At 41.5% G+C, this 17207-nt stretch overlaps 1 protein-coding gene across 6 annotated transcripts in view; it reads left to right on the forward strand.

The window, feature by feature from the left end:
- Nucleotides 1-17207, forward strand: part of SPATS2L (spermatogenesis associated serine rich 2 like) — a 190971-nt gene that overhangs the window by 60778 nt on the left and 112986 nt on the right. The window contains exon 1 of one of the 6 annotated variants that reach the window (XM_061381082.1): nt 15989-16135. The exons of the other annotated variants lie outside the window; for them this stretch is intronic. The gene's annotated coding sequence lies outside the window, so the exon portion shown is untranslated. Of the gene's footprint in view, nt 1-15988; nt 16136-17207 lie in introns of those variants that run through there. 6 annotated transcript variants of the gene reach the window in all.

A 17207-nucleotide genomic window follows, 5' to 3' on the forward strand; every position in this document is an offset into this window, starting at 1 on the left:
CTCAAGAGGCAGCTCAGGTGGTCTGGTATTCCCATCTCTTTCAGAATTTTCCACAGTTTATTGTGATCTACACAGTCAAAGGCTTTGGCATAGTCAATAAAGCAGAAATAGATGTTTTTCTGGAACTCTCTCACTTTTTCCATGATCCAGAGGATGTTGGCAATTTGATCTCTGGTTCCTCTGCCTTTTCTAAAACCAGCTTGATCCATTTATATTTGCTTTTGTTATATTGCCTTCGGAGACTGACCTAAGATAACCATCATGTATTGATTTTATTTCAACTGGGAGATGTTCTTTTCAACATGTTTTGAGTATCACTAACTCTTAGGTCCTTCCTTCAAGTAGTTCTACCCCCATTGTTTTCCCCTCTTCTGATCTGTTTGAAGCTTTGGTGGTGTGGTGGAGAAAGAAACTCCCAGCAGTGGTAGTGAGGAGAAAAGGGCCAGCTGCCAAGCACCCTGGTGAGGGAGGGCGAGTCCCAAGTGGGCTGCCATTCCAGAAAGACACTCCAACTTAGAGCCTGACTGTGCTGAGAACAATGAACTTGGATTGTTTTCTTTTTTTAACTTAAGGACTCTGTGTGTGTGTGTGTGTGTGTGTGTGTGTTTTCATTCTTGTTTTGCTGTTTTTTTTCTTTTTTTTTTTTAATGACTGACAAAATCCCACTGAAATGACACTCCTCACAATGTAGCATTCACTGACTTGCTTCATTAAGTCAGCTGGGTCGAGCCTAGTGTGAATGAAGTGAAGGCCACAGGTTTTTCTCTCTTTGTTGAGTCAGTTGTTTTCACAGAGAACAGCTTTTGCATTATCACAGGAAAAGAAACCAGTGGAACTGTATCCCTACTACTTAAGTGCTAAAACTATGTACGTTTACATGTGGTTATCTTTGAGTCTTTGCAGCATCATGGAGAAGGCGATGGCACCCCACTCCAGTCTGGTGGGCTGCAGTCCATGGGGTCGCACAGAGTCGGACACGACTGAAGCGACTTAGCAGCGGCAGCAGCAGCAGCATTATAAAATAGATATTACTACTCTCACTTCTTGCTGAAGAAGGGGGTGTATCTTCACAATATCACTATGAAATAAATAAACAGATGTCATGACCCCCATTTCCAGCGGAGGCCCCAGGGGTCCGGAGGATGGCAACTGTGCTGGCTTGACTGGGACAGCGATGTGACCCTCTGTGTGGGCTGCTGCTAGCCGGTTGCCTAGGCAGGCCCTTTCCATTGAGGCCTTGTTTCAAAACCTAATTTTTAGTCTTGCTGGTCCATACACTGGACTTTTTCTGTGAGCTCAGAGATACTCAGATTCTCTAGTGATATTCTTGGGCTAACATAGTTTTTCTATGGATGATGGATCAGCCAGAAAGCTTATGTCTTTATTAATATGGCATTTCTTCTTTCTAAGGACCAGGAAAGACATCCTCTTTCCAAAATCAAGGGCTCACAGACTTCTCTTGCCCTTCATTCCAGTCTGATCCCCTCAGTGCCCCTGAGTTCTTCCTGAAATATGCATCCGGCCATTTCACTCCCTTGAAGGACCACTCAGGGACACCTTGCTCCCCTCAGGTTAAAGCTGAAGCTCCATTACTTAAGTCACAAACCTTTCTCTCTTTGGAGTCATCTCTTCTCTCTTCACTCAGTTTTAGGGATATTGAACACCCCCATCAGCCCTGAATCTTTTTTGCATCTGTGCTTTGGTTTATTCTGGTCACTTTGCTAAGATCATAGTCTTCCTAGTTTTTTCCTCTTCACTGTAACCCATTTATCTGTCTATTTCAGGGCACAGCTTAGACCTAGCATCCATCTGGAAGCTTCCCCTGATCCTCCTAATCTCAGTTATTTGCTCCCACCCTCAAGTCAAAGTCATCTAATAAAACTTGTGTTTCCTCTATAATAGTTTGTGTTGAATTGTGTCCTGTTTATCTATCTGGTAACCCTCACCAGAATCAAAGTTCTCTGAGGCCGGGTCCATCTTTCATTCACTATTACTTTTCTACCTCGTACTTGTCACAGCCTTCATATTCAGGAAGTGCTTAATAAAGTTTTCTTGAATGAATAGAGAATGAAAGACCTCTGTTGAAGCCTTTGCCTTGCCACTTTCTAGTGTGTGACTTTTGCTTTATATGTAGGAAACTGTAGGCCCTCAGTTTCCTCATTTATGAAAAGAGAAATTTCATTGAGATGATATGAAATTCTTTCCAATCATGAACATGTTGGGATTCTAATGCAACTCGTTAGCCATCCAGAAGCTATAAATTAGTAGTCAGTCACATCTTGCAAATGATAAGTTGGGAGCATTGCCACAGAATTCATTTCTTGAACATGGATTGATTATTTCACTTCATCCACTTATATGTATATTAATGGTCATTAGATTCATACCTGTTCTTGTGTTGATTTTTCTGTCCTTAACTCAAGGGCTTATTTTCTGCTGGAATACTCTCTGCATCTACACTGATAGAAACATCTGAAAGGAGCCTTTTAAGCCTGAGAAAATGATAAATTCTGTTTATGTCCACTGTTTTGTTCTTATGTCCACTAATTTTTTACCTAGAGGGGCTTAATGAAATCTTTTACTGTACTAATAATTTCAAGTGAAGGTAATTAAACAAGCCATTATATGAGAACAGCACTATCAAATAAGAAAAAGATCTGCAAGTTTTGCTGAATTTTTTTTTTTTTTGGTGAACTTGAGTTGGTAATGGACATAATACCATATATTAACAATGTGGAATATTTGATATGAAAATGAAAGGGAAAAAGAGAACTACCAACATGCCAGCTATAAGAATATGAATATGAAATGTTAATCATTGCAGTGACTCACACATGATGTCTGCTGGGTTATCCCTTATGATGGAATCCGTGTCAAACTACAAGACTGCATCTGAGCTTAAAGATTTTGGAGGCTGCTTCCATGTACATTCTTAGTGCTTATTATCATAGGAATCAGAATCTTACCATGTCTCAAGTACATCTTGCTACTAAATTAAACATGTTTAGGTATTTCATTAATATTTATGTGTAGTAATCTGAAGTAGTAATTTACTAAGAGTTTCTATAGGTGCAATTGCTAAGTTGCTTCAGTCGTGTCCAACTCTGTGTGACCCCAGAGACGGCAGCCCACCAGGCTCCCCGGCCCCTGGGATTCTCCAGGTAGGAACACTGGAGTGGGTTGCCATTTCCTTCTCCAATGCGTGAAAGTGAAAAGGGAAAGTGAAGTCGCTCAGTCCTGTCCGACTTAGCGACCCCATGGACTGCAGCCCACCAGGCTCCTCTGTCCATGGGATTTTCCAGGCAAGAGTACTGGAGTGGGGTGCCATTGCCTTCTCTGTAGGTGCAATTAATTTTTCCTAAAATTTGCTCTCTGTTTCCTGGTAATTATGACTAACTCAAGACTTAAAAGCTGAATTTCAAAATTCTTTCTTTTTTTTTCTCTGAGTGTGCAGCACGAACCTTGCTCCCGCTGACCTGGGCCGCGCCCTGCTCACCCCTCAAAATTATTTCTTTTTTTCCCTGTGGGGGGGCCTTGGCTCATGATGCCCGGGCCCAGGGGTGGCTCCCGGTCACAGGCCCCCGCCACCCACCGCTACTGCCACCAATGCTGTCTCCGGCCGTAACCGCAGCCGCCGCCGCCGCCGGCCCTGCTCGGCCGCCATCGCTGTGAGGCGGCTGACCGCGACAGCTCCTCCTCCGCCTCCAAAATTATTTCTTAACCTTACTACGAAGCCTTGCTCATTTCAATGTTATTAAAATTATATACCTGATGGGTTAAGACAGCAATACCATAAGTATTCTAGGTAAACTCACTATAAATATATTTTATTTTGTTTTTAACTGAAAGTTATCTTGTCCAATACAGAATTTCTTTTATCTTTGGACAAAACTGTATATGGCTAGTTTATAGGGTAATTACCATCAGGGTTCTTTTCCTCTTTCTTTTCCTCTTATTTTTATATATTGTTGCTTATGTAGCAATCCATGATGATCTCTGACCTTGTGGCTCAGCAAAGCCTGCTTCCAGGTCAGCTGGCCATGACCTTGTTTGGACAGAGCACAGTCTTTTAGCAGCACATCAGGAAAACACCAAAGACAAATGCATTTGTTGTTCCTCTACGTACAAGTTACTCTAAATCACAACCAGTGAAAATGATTTAATGACTCAAATACTTGGTACAAAAACCTTGATGAAAATCTATGTTTTTAAGAAAGTAAGAGTGTATCATTATTTCATGTGGAAAATTGTGGTGGTTTATTTGAAACAGCTTTTGCATTTTATTATAGATTACTTAAATTACTTTTCAAAAAGTAGGCTAGAAAAATTAACAAACTAGTGCTCATATTTACATGTCCTACACTCCAATACTTTGGCCACCTCATGCAAAGAGTTGAATCATTGGAAAAGACCCTGATACTGGGAGAGACTGGGGGCAGGAGGAGAAGGGGACGACAGAGGATGAGATGGCTGGATGGCATCACCGACTCAATGTTTATGAGTTTGGGTGAACTCCAGGAGTTGGTGATGGACAATGAGGCCTGGCGTGCTGCGATTCATGGGGTTGCAAAGAGTCAGACACAACTAAGCAACTGAACTGAACTGTTGAAAGTGAATTCCAATTTTTATGCAAAATATAGGGTATATGGCTAAATAAAATATAGTTCAAATCTTGAAAGTTACTCATCATTTTGATGCTCAACTGAATATTCTAAATTTGGCCATATTCTTTTAAAATGTTAATTATTTCCATCACTAATGTCAGTGATTCTTAATGGTGGGTGGTGAGGGTCTATTTTGTTTTATTATTATTATTTTTAATGAGTGATATGGGTTTTTAATTTTTAATTAATTTATTTATTTCATTATTGGCTGCACTGGCTCTTCTGTGCTGCCTGTGGGCTTTCTCTAGTTCTGGCAAGCAGGGCTACTCTCTGGTTGCAATGCACAGGCTTCTTACTGCAGTGGCTTCTCTTGTTGCAAAGCACAGGCTTTAGAGCATGCAGGCTTCAGTAGTTGAAGTGCATGGGCTCAGTATTGCGGTTCCTGGGCCCTAGAGCATGGGCTCAGTAGATGTGACTCGCAGGTTTATTTGCACCACAGCATGTGAAGTCTTCCCAGACCAGGGATCGAACCTGTGTCCCCTGCACCGGCAGGTGGATTCTTTACCACTGGACCACCAGGGAAGTTCAGGACTGTTTTATAAACAATGTAGTATGCTGTCTTGTAGCTCTGATTTTTTAGATTACTTAATTTGAAATTTCAAATAGCATTATAGGAAAATAAGAAAGGTTTTCATTATCAGAAGATTGAGAAACCTGTTTTAACTAATCTGCAGTTAAGAAAAAGTTGGTCCATGGCAGTATTTTTGATGGAGAATAAACAGAAGGAAATGAGTTGTTCCCATGGAGCAGGAATCCAGACATTCTATGAGAGTCAGAAGTGTGAATAGCCAAAAATGCAGGGAAGGACATGTTTGGAGAAGTTAAAAGGAAGAAGGAAAGAATACAGTGCCCAGAACAGTTCTTTGCACATAGCAAGCACTCAATAAATAGTTCTGAGCAAATAAATGAACTTAGACTGCGCAACCATATGAAGCAGGCGTCTAATTTACTTCTGATATCGAGTACAGAAGTGACACAAAGGTAGTTAGTAGGGGTGTGGAGAGACTTAAGCTCTTTGGGCATCACTAGAAGTCTTATTCATGTTTAAATGAAGACAAATCTTAGATACCAGTTTACCTAACTGACATTTTCATCTTTAGAAAGGTGAAGAAGGGCTTCCCTGGTGGCTCAGTGGTAAAGAATCTGCCTGCCAATGCAGGAGATCTGGGTTCAATCCCTGATCCAGGAAGATCCCACATGCCACAGAGCAACTAAGCTTGTGCACCACTGTCGAGCCTGTGCTCTAGAGCCCAAGAGCCATGACCACTGACGTCTGCTCAGTCTAGAGCCCGTGCTCCGCAACAGGAGAAGCCGTCGCGATGAGAAGCCCATGCGCCACAACCAGAGGGAGCCCCCACTCTCTGCAACTAGAGAAAAGCCTTTGTGGCAATGAAGACCCAGCACAGTCAAAAATAAATGCAAATTTTAAAAAGAAAAGAAAGGTAAAGAAGATGAAGGAAATGTCTATTTGGGGATCAAATTTTAACCAAAAAGAGATTTATTGGTGAAATAGAAGTGGAAAGAATGTGTGTCCATTTATTCAACAGATATTCAGTGGGCATCTGCTGCGTTCAGGCACTCGGAAGACAGTGGCCATGATGTCATCTTGCTTTTGTGATAACCAGGGAGCAGGTGACATGCTGTGGACTTCAGGAGGGAAATTTCAAATAGTCAAAGAAGTAGATGTGCTTCTATAGTCTGAGACTCCAAAAGAGAAGATGACAAAGGAAATGAGAAACCCAACCCTTAAATTCAGATTAGGGCCCTTTCTATGTGCTCCCAAAACTCCTGAAAACCCCTTGACAAGTCCAGTGTCAGGCTCAATCAGAATTCCCCTGCACTCATCTCTACTCTGAAGGTTTATGCTCTAAGAACTTCCCTGGTGGCTCAGATGGTAAAGAATCTGCCTGCAATGCGAGAGACCTGGGTTCGATCCCTGGGTTTGGAAGGTCCCCTGAAGAAGGAAAAGGCTATCCACTCCAGTATTCTTGCCTGGAGAATCCCATGGACAGAGGAGCCTGGTGGGCTACAGTCCATGGGGTTGCAAAGAGTTGGACGCGACTGAGCAACTGGAACCAGAGATCAAATTGCCAACATCCGCTGGATCATAGAAAAAGCAAGAGAGTTCCAGAGAAACATCTATTTCTGCTTTATTGACTATGCCAAAGCCTTTGACTGTGTGGATCACAATAAACTGTGGAAAATTCTTCAAGAGATGGGAATACCAGACCACCTGATCTGCCTCTTGAGAAATTTGTATGCAGGTCAGGAAGCAACAGTTAGAACTAGACATGGAACAACAGACTGGTTCCAAATAGGAAAAGGAGTACATCAAGACTGTATATTGTCACCCTGCTTATTTAACTTATATGCAGAGTACATCATGAGAAACGCTGGACTGGAAGAAACACAAGCTGGAATCAAGATTGCCGGGAGAAATATCAATAACCTCAGATATGCAGATGACACCACCCTTATGGCAGAAAGTGAAGAGGAACTAAAAAGCCTCTTGATGAAAGTGAAAGAGGAGTGAAAAAGTTGGCTTAAAGCTCAACATTCAGAAAATGAAGATCATGGCATCTGATCCCATCACTTCATGGGAAATAGATGGGGAACAGTGGAAACAGTGTCAGACTTTATTTTTTTGGGCTCCAAAATCACTGCAGATGGTGACTGCAGCCATGAAATTAAAAGACGCTTACTCCTTGGAAGGAAAGTTATGACCAACCTAGATAGCATATTGAAAAGCAGAGACATTACTTTGCCAACAAAGGTCCGTCTAGTCAAGGCTATGGTTTTTCCTTTGGTCGTGTATGGATGTGAGAGTTGGACTGTGAAGAAGGCTGAGTGCCGAAGAATTGATGCTTTTGAACTGTGGTGTTGGAGAAGACTCTTGAGAGTCCCTTGGACTGCAAGGAGATCCAACCAGTCCATTCTGAAGGAGATCAGCCCTGGGATTTCTTTGGAAGGAATGATGCTAAAGCTGAAACTCCAGTACTTTGGCCACCTCATGCTAAGAGTTGACTCATTGGAAAAGACTCTGATGCTGGGAGGGATTGGGGGCCGAAGGAGAAGGGGACGACAGAGGATGAGATGGCTGGATGGCATCACTGACTCGATGGATGTGAGTCTGGATGAACTCCGGGAGTTGGTGATGGACAGGGAGGCCTGGCGTGCTGCGATTCATGGGGTCGCAAAGAGTAGGACACGACTGAGCAACTGAACTGAACTGAACTGAACTGAGCAACTACAAGTGAAACACTTTCACTTTAAGCTTTAAGACAGCAGGGTTGCATCTCTCACACTTATCTTTGTATCCTAGCAAATAGGACAGTACCTGGCACAAAGCTGACACTCACACACCCACATATACTCACACCCACATATACTCACACCCACAATTCATTATATATGTAATGAAGTAAGCAGTAAACAATAATGAAATGCTGATAATATAATCATGAATATTTTTCCAGATTATCAAAGATAATGTACACCTTCACACACACATTCCAAGTCTAACAGTTCAGTTTTTTGAATGATTAGAATTAAAGGGTTAAAAGTTCTAACTAATGAGGAAAAGAAATGGCTGTGGCTATAAAGGGCATGCTCAAAGTAACTCACAATATAAAAGACCATTTCAAGAAGAATGCAGGGAGAGGCAAATAACACAGAACAAATACCAAAGAGAGAGATAATCCCATTAGAATAGTGTCAGGAAGCCTAAAGTCCAGAGTGAGCTGAAGTATGTAAAACATTCTAAAAACAACAAAAGAGACTTAAAAGGCTGGCAAGGAACAATGCTACAGAAAATGACGGTGACAAAATAAGCCAAACATAGAAAACTGGAATGCTTGTGATGTTCATTACTATGCCCATTTTTGCTAATGACATAGTTATTATTTCTGTCAAGACTGGGATACTATTTTTATTGTTGTTTTTTTTGTTTTGTTTTGTTTTGGTAGACTTTCGTTTTACTTTTGTAGAAAAAAAGAACAAGAAATGGATAGGACCTCTGATGAGAAAAACAAAAGGCTATTCATCTCTTCCTATGTTTGCCTTTTAATCAAGGATCATGATTTCTCACCTGGTAAGACAGAACAAAATGTAAAGAAGAGGGAATTGAGGCCCACAGCCGTGAAACACCAGATCCTTAGCTGTTTGGTGTGGATCGGGGTCTCCTGGCCCAGGCTGTAGCCTGAGAACACTCATGCCTGTAACTGTTCCACTCTAGCCAGCCATCTTGGAGGCATTTGTGAATGGAAAGCCCCCCAAGTGCCTGGTGATTGACAAAAAATAGAAAATATGAAATCCCAGGAAAATTCAAAAATTTATTCTGAAACTTTTGAGAACACTCAGAAAAGAAAGAGGTAACTATTAGGCACCAAGAAGAAGTCAAACAGGACTAAATGATTTTCCTGTTCACTAGAGTAACTAGAATGCAAGATGAAGAAAATGTGGTAGATATGGTGTATATGGATTTCATCCAGGCAGTTTTCACAACATCTCAAGATCCTATTATGAATTTAATGAGAACTATGAACTGAATAAAAGAATAGTCAAGTGGATTCACAGCTAGGTTTGCATAACCAAGCCCAAGAAGTGCTAAAGAATGGGTCCATGTGATCCAAGGGTGATCTATTGACATCTACTTGTGTTATTTTCTAGATCCTTTATCAATGACTTGAATGACGATTACTCTGATAAAAATAATAGAAATAAGAACCATCTGTTAAACTCTTCTGTTACTCTGTATGTATTCATTTATGTAAAACAATAGTCCTATATAGTTGAGATTTTTATCTCCACTTTACAAATAAGCAGCACAGAGGGTTGAAGTAACTTCCTCAAGGTCACAGAGCTTATAGGTGGCAGAACTGAGATTCAAGCCCAGACTGTTTACTTAATGGCATAAGTTATATGAATTATATCCATCAATATGTGGATGACCAAAGTGAAATGTGAGGCTTTGCAGGTGGCTCAGTGGTAAAGAATCCACTTGCCAACACAGGAGACATGGGTTCGATCCCTTGGTCGGGAAGATCCTCTAGAGAAGGAAATGGCAACCCACTCCAGTATTCTTCCCAGGGAAATCCCACAGACAGAGGAGCCTTGCAAGCTGCTATCCATGGGATCGCAAAAAGAGTTGGACACAGCTTAGGAACTATAAATAAACAACAACAAAGTGAAATGTACAGGTATGTAAAGTTAGAGCTTTGGTGCCCCCACCCCCAAAATAATAATAGAATGGAAAAATTAGCCCAGTGAATAAAGATAAAATTAATTTGAGCCAAATGTAAACTCATACACTCAAGTTCCAAATAAATCAACTGCAAAAGTAAAGATTGGAAAGATAGGACTTATAGCAAATCAGGAAGTCTTGGGAGTTTCATTTAATATTGGCTCACTATGACCAATGAATAGTGTGATTGTCAACAAAATGCAATCTTAGAGCGAAATTTAAATCATTGTTCTTTTTCCCATTAATAATTTTCTACCCCATTTGACTTTTTTTTTAACCAAGTCAACTTTCCATTTTTGATTCTAGTTCTAGGGAATACTAAGGTTTTTCAATTTAGTGGAATGAACCCACTAAATAATTTTTAAATGAGTCCCTTTATTTGCGTTGAACCAAAACAATGGCAGCAGACTAGTGGAATAAGCAGAAGCTTGGCAGTCAATCCCGGAGTTTGAGTCCCCTTCTTGCTATTAACTGGCTCTGGGACCTTGGCCTTAAAGTTTCAATGCCTAGTTTCCCTCATCTAGAAGATGGCAACAATAACACCTTCCTTGCAGGAACATCCTGAGGACTCAGGAAGTAGACATAAAGAGAAAATTATACGGCATGGTGTTTCTTCACTATTGTAGCCCCAAACAAGTAGGCTGGTGCCTGACACAGAAGGTGCTAGGCAGTGTTTTCTAAGTGAATACCTAATGAATGAATATGTTCAGTAAAGGATGAAAGTGAAAGTCATTAAGTCGTGTCCGACTCTTTGCGACCCCATGGATCATGCAGTCCATGGAATTCTCCAGGCCAGAATACTGGAGTGGGTAGCCTGTCCCTTCTCCAGGGGTTCTTTCCAACCCAGGGATCAAACCTCCTGTATTGCAGGCAGATTCTTTACCAGCTGAGCCACAAGGGAAGCCCAAGAATACTGGGGTGGGTAGCCTATCCCTTCTCCAGGGGATCTTCCAGACCCAGGAATTGAACCCCCGTCTCCTGCATTGCAGGCAGTTTCTTTACCAACTGAGCTATCTGGGAATAGCAGTGTTATCATGAGAAGTCTTTGTAAAGCAACAGACTGATTATTCACAGGTTTGAAGAAGGGGAATGCTTTGTCATAGCTAAATTTATTTTTTCCCATTATACAGCATAGCTTCAGGATTTTTTAAAAACTAAAGTAAAACTATGACCTTTAGGTCATCTTTGTAGTGTTTCCTCAATTCTTACCCCATTTCTTCCCTGAGAAAAATGGGGTAAGGACTTCCATTCCTCTCATTTTGTCTAGTGAGATATTATTTGAAAGCTTGAAATGAAAAATGAAACCAAGTTAAGTCTGGCTGATAGCCATTCAGAAATAGATTTTTTTTTTCTAAGTAGATTAATTTTCAGAGACATTTTCCTCTTTAAGACTTCCTCATTTTTAAAAGAAGCATTTAGTAAAACAACAGGAATATGTTTCCAGTGTCTAATTATCTCTTTTTCAAGGCTGAATTTGGTAAAGTACATAGTATTAGCCGTTGGTCATCTCCCAGGTAAAAAATAAAACCAAATGAAATCTTTAATATAATTTATGACTTTCTTTCCTAGAGCTAAGTGAAACTTGGCTTCATAGCTTGTGTTTGTTTGCAGGCCTTTCGTGTTAGTCAGATTAAAACTAATGTTTTTACAAAACTGTAAGGACAAAGAATCAAGTTGAACTGGTTTAAAAAAACAACAAAACTCCAGTGTTTAATTCAGCATTTCAAGAATAGCAGAGAAAATAGAGTCTGGTTTCTGACAGTGGGGTGGGATGTGGAGTTGGGGTGGGGTGGGAATGAGAAAGAACTCTCCCAGTTGCTAAAAGGAAAACGAAACAAGGATGTTATCTCTTCGCTGTTACGAACAGGACAAGCGTATAATTGAAACCAAAGCACATAACACCTTTTCACATACTGCCTTCTGATGTCATCTAATTACTTACTGCCTGCTAATCTTATCTCCTTCAGAAGCCTATCTTAAAATTACGCTGAGTTACCATTAGCTAAACACATCTCATCTAGCCAAGACACATAAATGGACTCCCAGTAAATATTTTGTTGAGTTTTGTGGACTGCGCAGGCGGGTTTTCTTTCTGGCCTCATGCATGGCTGACTCGTTCATGCCAGAGAGGTTTTGGTTTTGCTCTTTCTCTTACCTGAAATGCCATTCGCATCATTGGCAGTACTGCCTCAAAGCAGTGCAAAAGAGCGCCTCCTCTCCCCTGATTAACCCACCTAAACTGAAGCCATCTCACCCATCGAGAAGCCTGTTTTATAAACATGGTTGTAGTCATTTCAGAATGATTTAAGATTCTAATTCCTCTTGGCTCTGGCATCACTCATACCCCTACAATATACACACCTCAGGAATAGGCATTGAGTCTTATTTCCCACAGCAATACACACAGGCACACCCCTACACATGCAGTGTCCACCCATGGAAGGCACACTCAGAGGACGTGTTCTACAGCAGGGTAATGAAATGTTTAACATTAGTGAAAAAAGCCAGACAGCCCTGATTGTTTGTCTCTATCATCTGCCAAGAATGGGTATAAATGGAATCAAGGCTGTGAGAGATGGATATTTTTCTTCAGATAAGTTATCAAAACCTAATACATTTACACCTCAAAATTGCTTTAAAGTAGATTGGATGACTAACAGAAAGTCTTTCAAAGGGAAGTAATATATGGTATTATATTTATTTGAGAGACCTGTACAGTATTTGAACTACTGTACAAAAACCAGTTTTGAATCATTCAGTCTTTAGAAAAATGATTTGGAAGAGATTAAACTATATATCGCTGTGGCTTATAGACAGTCATAAGCATTTGGTACCTTCCAAACTTCACCCAGTGTGAGTTGAGCCACAGGGCAGGCTGAGACTCAGAGCAAGGTGTATGCTTTCAGGCCTTTGATTGCTGTACACTAAAGAAATAAGCAGACAGTTTGTGAGAAGGTTTACAAAGAACCCATAGTGTGCATAAGGGTATCAACAGCAACGAAAATCCATACGTATAGGTGGAGTTAGAGAGTATTTAATGGTGAGGTTAGTGGTTAAATGTGTTTAGCATTGGGCTAGAAACCACTCTTTTTTCCTCATATTCCATAGAAAAGATACATTTTCAGACAGAGCTTTGATGGAGGTGAACGGGAGGGCTAGTCTAGCTACCTGATTATCCTGCATACAAGTCTCTGAGTTAAGAAAATAAGTAGGAGATGTTGGGAAAGTTACCTGGTTAAAGACATGGGATACATGGAGTCCAATATGGGAAGATATAGAGGGCTTCAGTGTCCATGACTGGCTGGAACACTGCTGGGTTGGAGATAAGTGGGGAGAAGGAGAAGGAGTGGATTGGAGGGTGTGTAAGTGAGGTGGCTAGAGTGGCATTTGACACCGCTTGTTTTAATGGTGACAACGCTCGTTTTAAGTGATTCCCCAATACTTGATGTTGAAACCTGGGGAGTAAATCATTGCAACCAAGAAAAGAAAAATAAAAGTGAGAAGACATTTATTTATTCCTCTTTTTCCACATGTCTTTATTGAACATTTCAAAGGTCAAGGACACTCTCCTAAGTACTTTGGAAAAGAGAAAGGAGAAATTGAATTGGTCAGAGACAGGCTTTTTAAAAGGAAGGGATTCTTTCTGTAATTCATTTTTTAAAAGTACTTATTAATTTTCCCAAACAGCATATATTTCAGTTGGCAAATTTTTATTTTTTATTATAGCTAGAAATTGAAATAAAATTTGCTAAGGCAGTGAATATGATGTCTAGAATTTTGAACCTATCAGTCAAAATGAGTTTTATTATCTGTGATTGCATTAGAATAAATTCAAGGACATTAAAATTATGTTAATTCTCTCTTTTATCCATCTTGATACAATTACCTAAAATCAGCATGTATCAAAGGAGATTTCATAATTTTTAAGCTCTTCTGTTATTAGCTCTAAGACTTTATTTGAACTTTATCCTTTCCGTGTTATAGCTGCTCATTGCCCTCTGAAGACAAGTACCTTGAAGGTCAACTTGGTCACTAGAGCACTGACCACACCTGCCAACATAGGGCAGGAAAGTGTGATCTGGCATGGGTTTCTGAGTCATTCTACAAAGAAGAGGTGTTATAGTCTTGGATTTACTTTTGCTTGTGCTGAAATTTTAAGAACATGATAAACAAATGGCTCTGTGGACACCGAGCCCTGGGAGTCTCTCAGGATGCTGCAGTCAGGCCTCAGCCTTGTGCTGCCACCCACAGCTCCCTCTAATTGCCCTTTGCCTCATTTAAAGTGGCAGCATCCATGGTGAGGAAAGGGTATATCTACATGAGGGCAACTTGTGGTCAGAAGATTGTGTTTCAAGGACCAGCTCCATCACTGGCCAGATGCATGACCATAGCCTTTTATGGCGTAGTTTTTCACCTGCAAAGTGAAGATGGAGGAAAGCAACCACATATGCTTTGGAGGAATTGATGAGATTATTTATCTATTTAGATTTATTTTATAATGCATAATGTGCCCCAAGCACTGTTTTAATCACTTGAAAAATGTGAACTCATTTCATCTTCATTACTACACTCTGAGGTAGTTACTATAAATAGCCTCAGTTTACTGATGAGGAAATGAAGGTGTAGAGAGGTTGAGTAACTTACCTAGGTCCCCAAACCAGTAAGAGGCAGAGTTGAGATTCAAACTTGGTAAATTGCAGTTACTTATTTTCTATCATAAGAAGATAAAGAAGAATCTGAATAGCAGAAAATGGGCAGTGTTTCCTCTTTGTGATAATTTAGGGGACCCTGATTCTGTGGCAAATAGATGGGGGAAATGGAAACAGTGACAGACTGTATTTTCTTTGGCTCCAAAATCACTGTGGATGGTGACTGCAGCCATGAAATTAAAAGATGCTTGCTCCTTGGAGGAAAAGCTATGACAGACCTAGACAGCATATTAAAAAGCAGAGACTTCACTTTGCCAATACAAAGCTAAATCAAAGCTATGGTTTTTCCAGTAGTCATTAAATGAGGCTGAGCACCAAAGAATTGATGGTTTCAAACTATGGTGCTGAAGAAGACTCTTGGGAATCCCTTGGACAGCAAGGGGAGATCAAACCAGTCAATCCTAAAGGAAATCAACCCTGAATATTCATTAGAAGAACTGATGCTGATGCTGAAGCTGAAGCTCCAATGCTTTGACCACCTGATTCGAAGAGCTGACTCACTGGAAAAGACCCTGATGCTGGGAAAGATTGAAGGTGGGAGGAAAAGGGGGACGACAGAGGATGAGATGGTTGGATGGCATCATTGACTCAATGGACATGAGTTTGAGCAAATTCCTGGGGATGGTGAAGGCCTGGGAAGCCTGGTCTGCTACACCTCATGGGCTCATGAAAAGTTGGACATGACTGAGCGACTGAACAACAAACACCAAAGATACTGTGTGTCTGGTGACCATGGCACCATAATTAATGCAGACACCCCTGCCACAGGGCTGGCTATGAAGCTCTCTGGCTGACTGCCTGGGAGTAGTTAGTGAGACGATGGGGACAAAGAGAGGCCTGAACCTAAGGAGAAATAGTGCCTTTCTCAGAATGTGTTGAATTTACGAGGGATTTTTCTTTCTTTCTTTCTTTTTTTAAATATCAAACCAGCAAACAAACGTGTATAAGACTACGGTGCCTGTAGGTGACACAGGCCTGACAGGCAAGAAAGCCTTCTCTCTTCTGAGTTCCAATGGTTATCCCCACCCCCAAGCTCCTCACACTGGCTTTTCATTGGTAAAATCCACTTTAAAAAACTTCATTCCTATGGGTGAGAGCATCACCCCAAATAAAATGTATATACCCCTGGACACAGTAGTACCTTATTCATTGGGTGTAAGATTAGCTGGCAGTTGCCTCCAGTTAGGTCTGGAGCCAGGAACAGGTTTTAGAACAGGGAGGAGGTGCAGGGCGAGGAATATTTGCTGATTGATTGACCTGCCTATCCTGGTGTCACAGAAAGATTAGAAGCCCTTAACTGACTCACATTCTCAGAAACTGACCTTTGGAAGGATGACTGCGGTCCCGCCCGCACTGTCTCTGAGTCTCTGGGGCAGTCGGTGTAAAAGTTCCAAGTTCAATCTTACAGCTCTGCCTTCCCCAAGTGGGGAAGAACGAAAAACTGAGCATTCGCTAACAGAGGCCTGAAAGCCAGAGCACGGGGCAGTTTTACGTAAAGGAAACAAGCATTTTCGCAGAAGGTGAGTCCCTCCAAGCCTCAGATGTCCTCAGCCACCATCCCACCCCTGGTTATCTTGCCACCACACTCAGGATCCTGCTACTTATCCCAGTCTCCGACTCCACCTGAGTCACACTGTTAAGATGACAGTAAAAGCAAGTTGCTAAAGGTGGTCAGTTCAGGGGAAAGGCTTATCTGTCTGTTGAGAAAGGCAGCCAAGCCGGGCATGGGAAGCCCTGATTTGGACGCCTTACCAAGTGAGTTGAGGTGGATTTTGTGAGAAAGGCTTAGGAGCAATGGTACTGGGTTGGGGAAGGAGGCATGAGAGGGTCCGGCTGCCTCTAGTTCTCTTCTGCCTCAGTTCCCTAGCATTTCTCTCCCAGCAGATGCCATCATAGCCTGTTTTGATTCAGTCGGTGCCAGGGGCAAACGTTTCAAGGAAGAAGATGGGACCTGACTTTCTCCTCTACTTTGAGAAAACCATTCAGTGTTTACTGGGAGGGTGCTGACTTAATGAAGCAGGAATATTGTGAGTTCCTTAGAAGAAAGGTTTTTGAAACCAGAATACGCTCTGGAGAGATGGTGGCTTTCTTTACCAGATGTTTATTCCGTGACAAATGAGACCACTTCCCTGAACTGGCGGTGAAGGTAGAGCTTTGTTTGCCAGGTTTTGTTAGTACTTTTCTTTGCCAGGCCAGAGCTATAATGCAGAACCGCAGTGCGTGTTTTCTTTGGAGATGGGTATCAGTGTTTCCCTTCAAGATTTGCTGTAAAAACAAGCCGACTTCCAGCCCACCCCCTCTGCAAGTCTGCCCCTAACCCTCTGATGAGACTGGCTAGCTGGGTTGATCGCAACCCCAGTGGTGCTCTGCCCCAAACCTTAAGCCAGTTCAATTCCAGGTCTAATTTCCTGAGTCCACATGCTGCTTTCCTCCCCCACCTCCTCTTTTCTGTATTTTTGCTTGTATATCTATCTCTGTCACATGGTTTAAGCTCCTTTGGGGGCAGGTATTTTTTTAGGGCTCCAGAATCACTGCAGATATTGACTGCAGCCATGAAATTAAAAGACGCTTGCTCCTTGGAAGGAAAGTTAT

The sequence above is a fragment of the Bos javanicus genome, chromosome 2 (genome assembly GCF_032452875.1).
Source record: "Bos javanicus breed banteng chromosome 2, ARS-OSU_banteng_1.0, whole genome shotgun sequence".
Classification (NCBI taxonomy): Eukaryota; Metazoa; Chordata; class Mammalia; order Artiodactyla; family Bovidae; genus Bos; species Bos javanicus.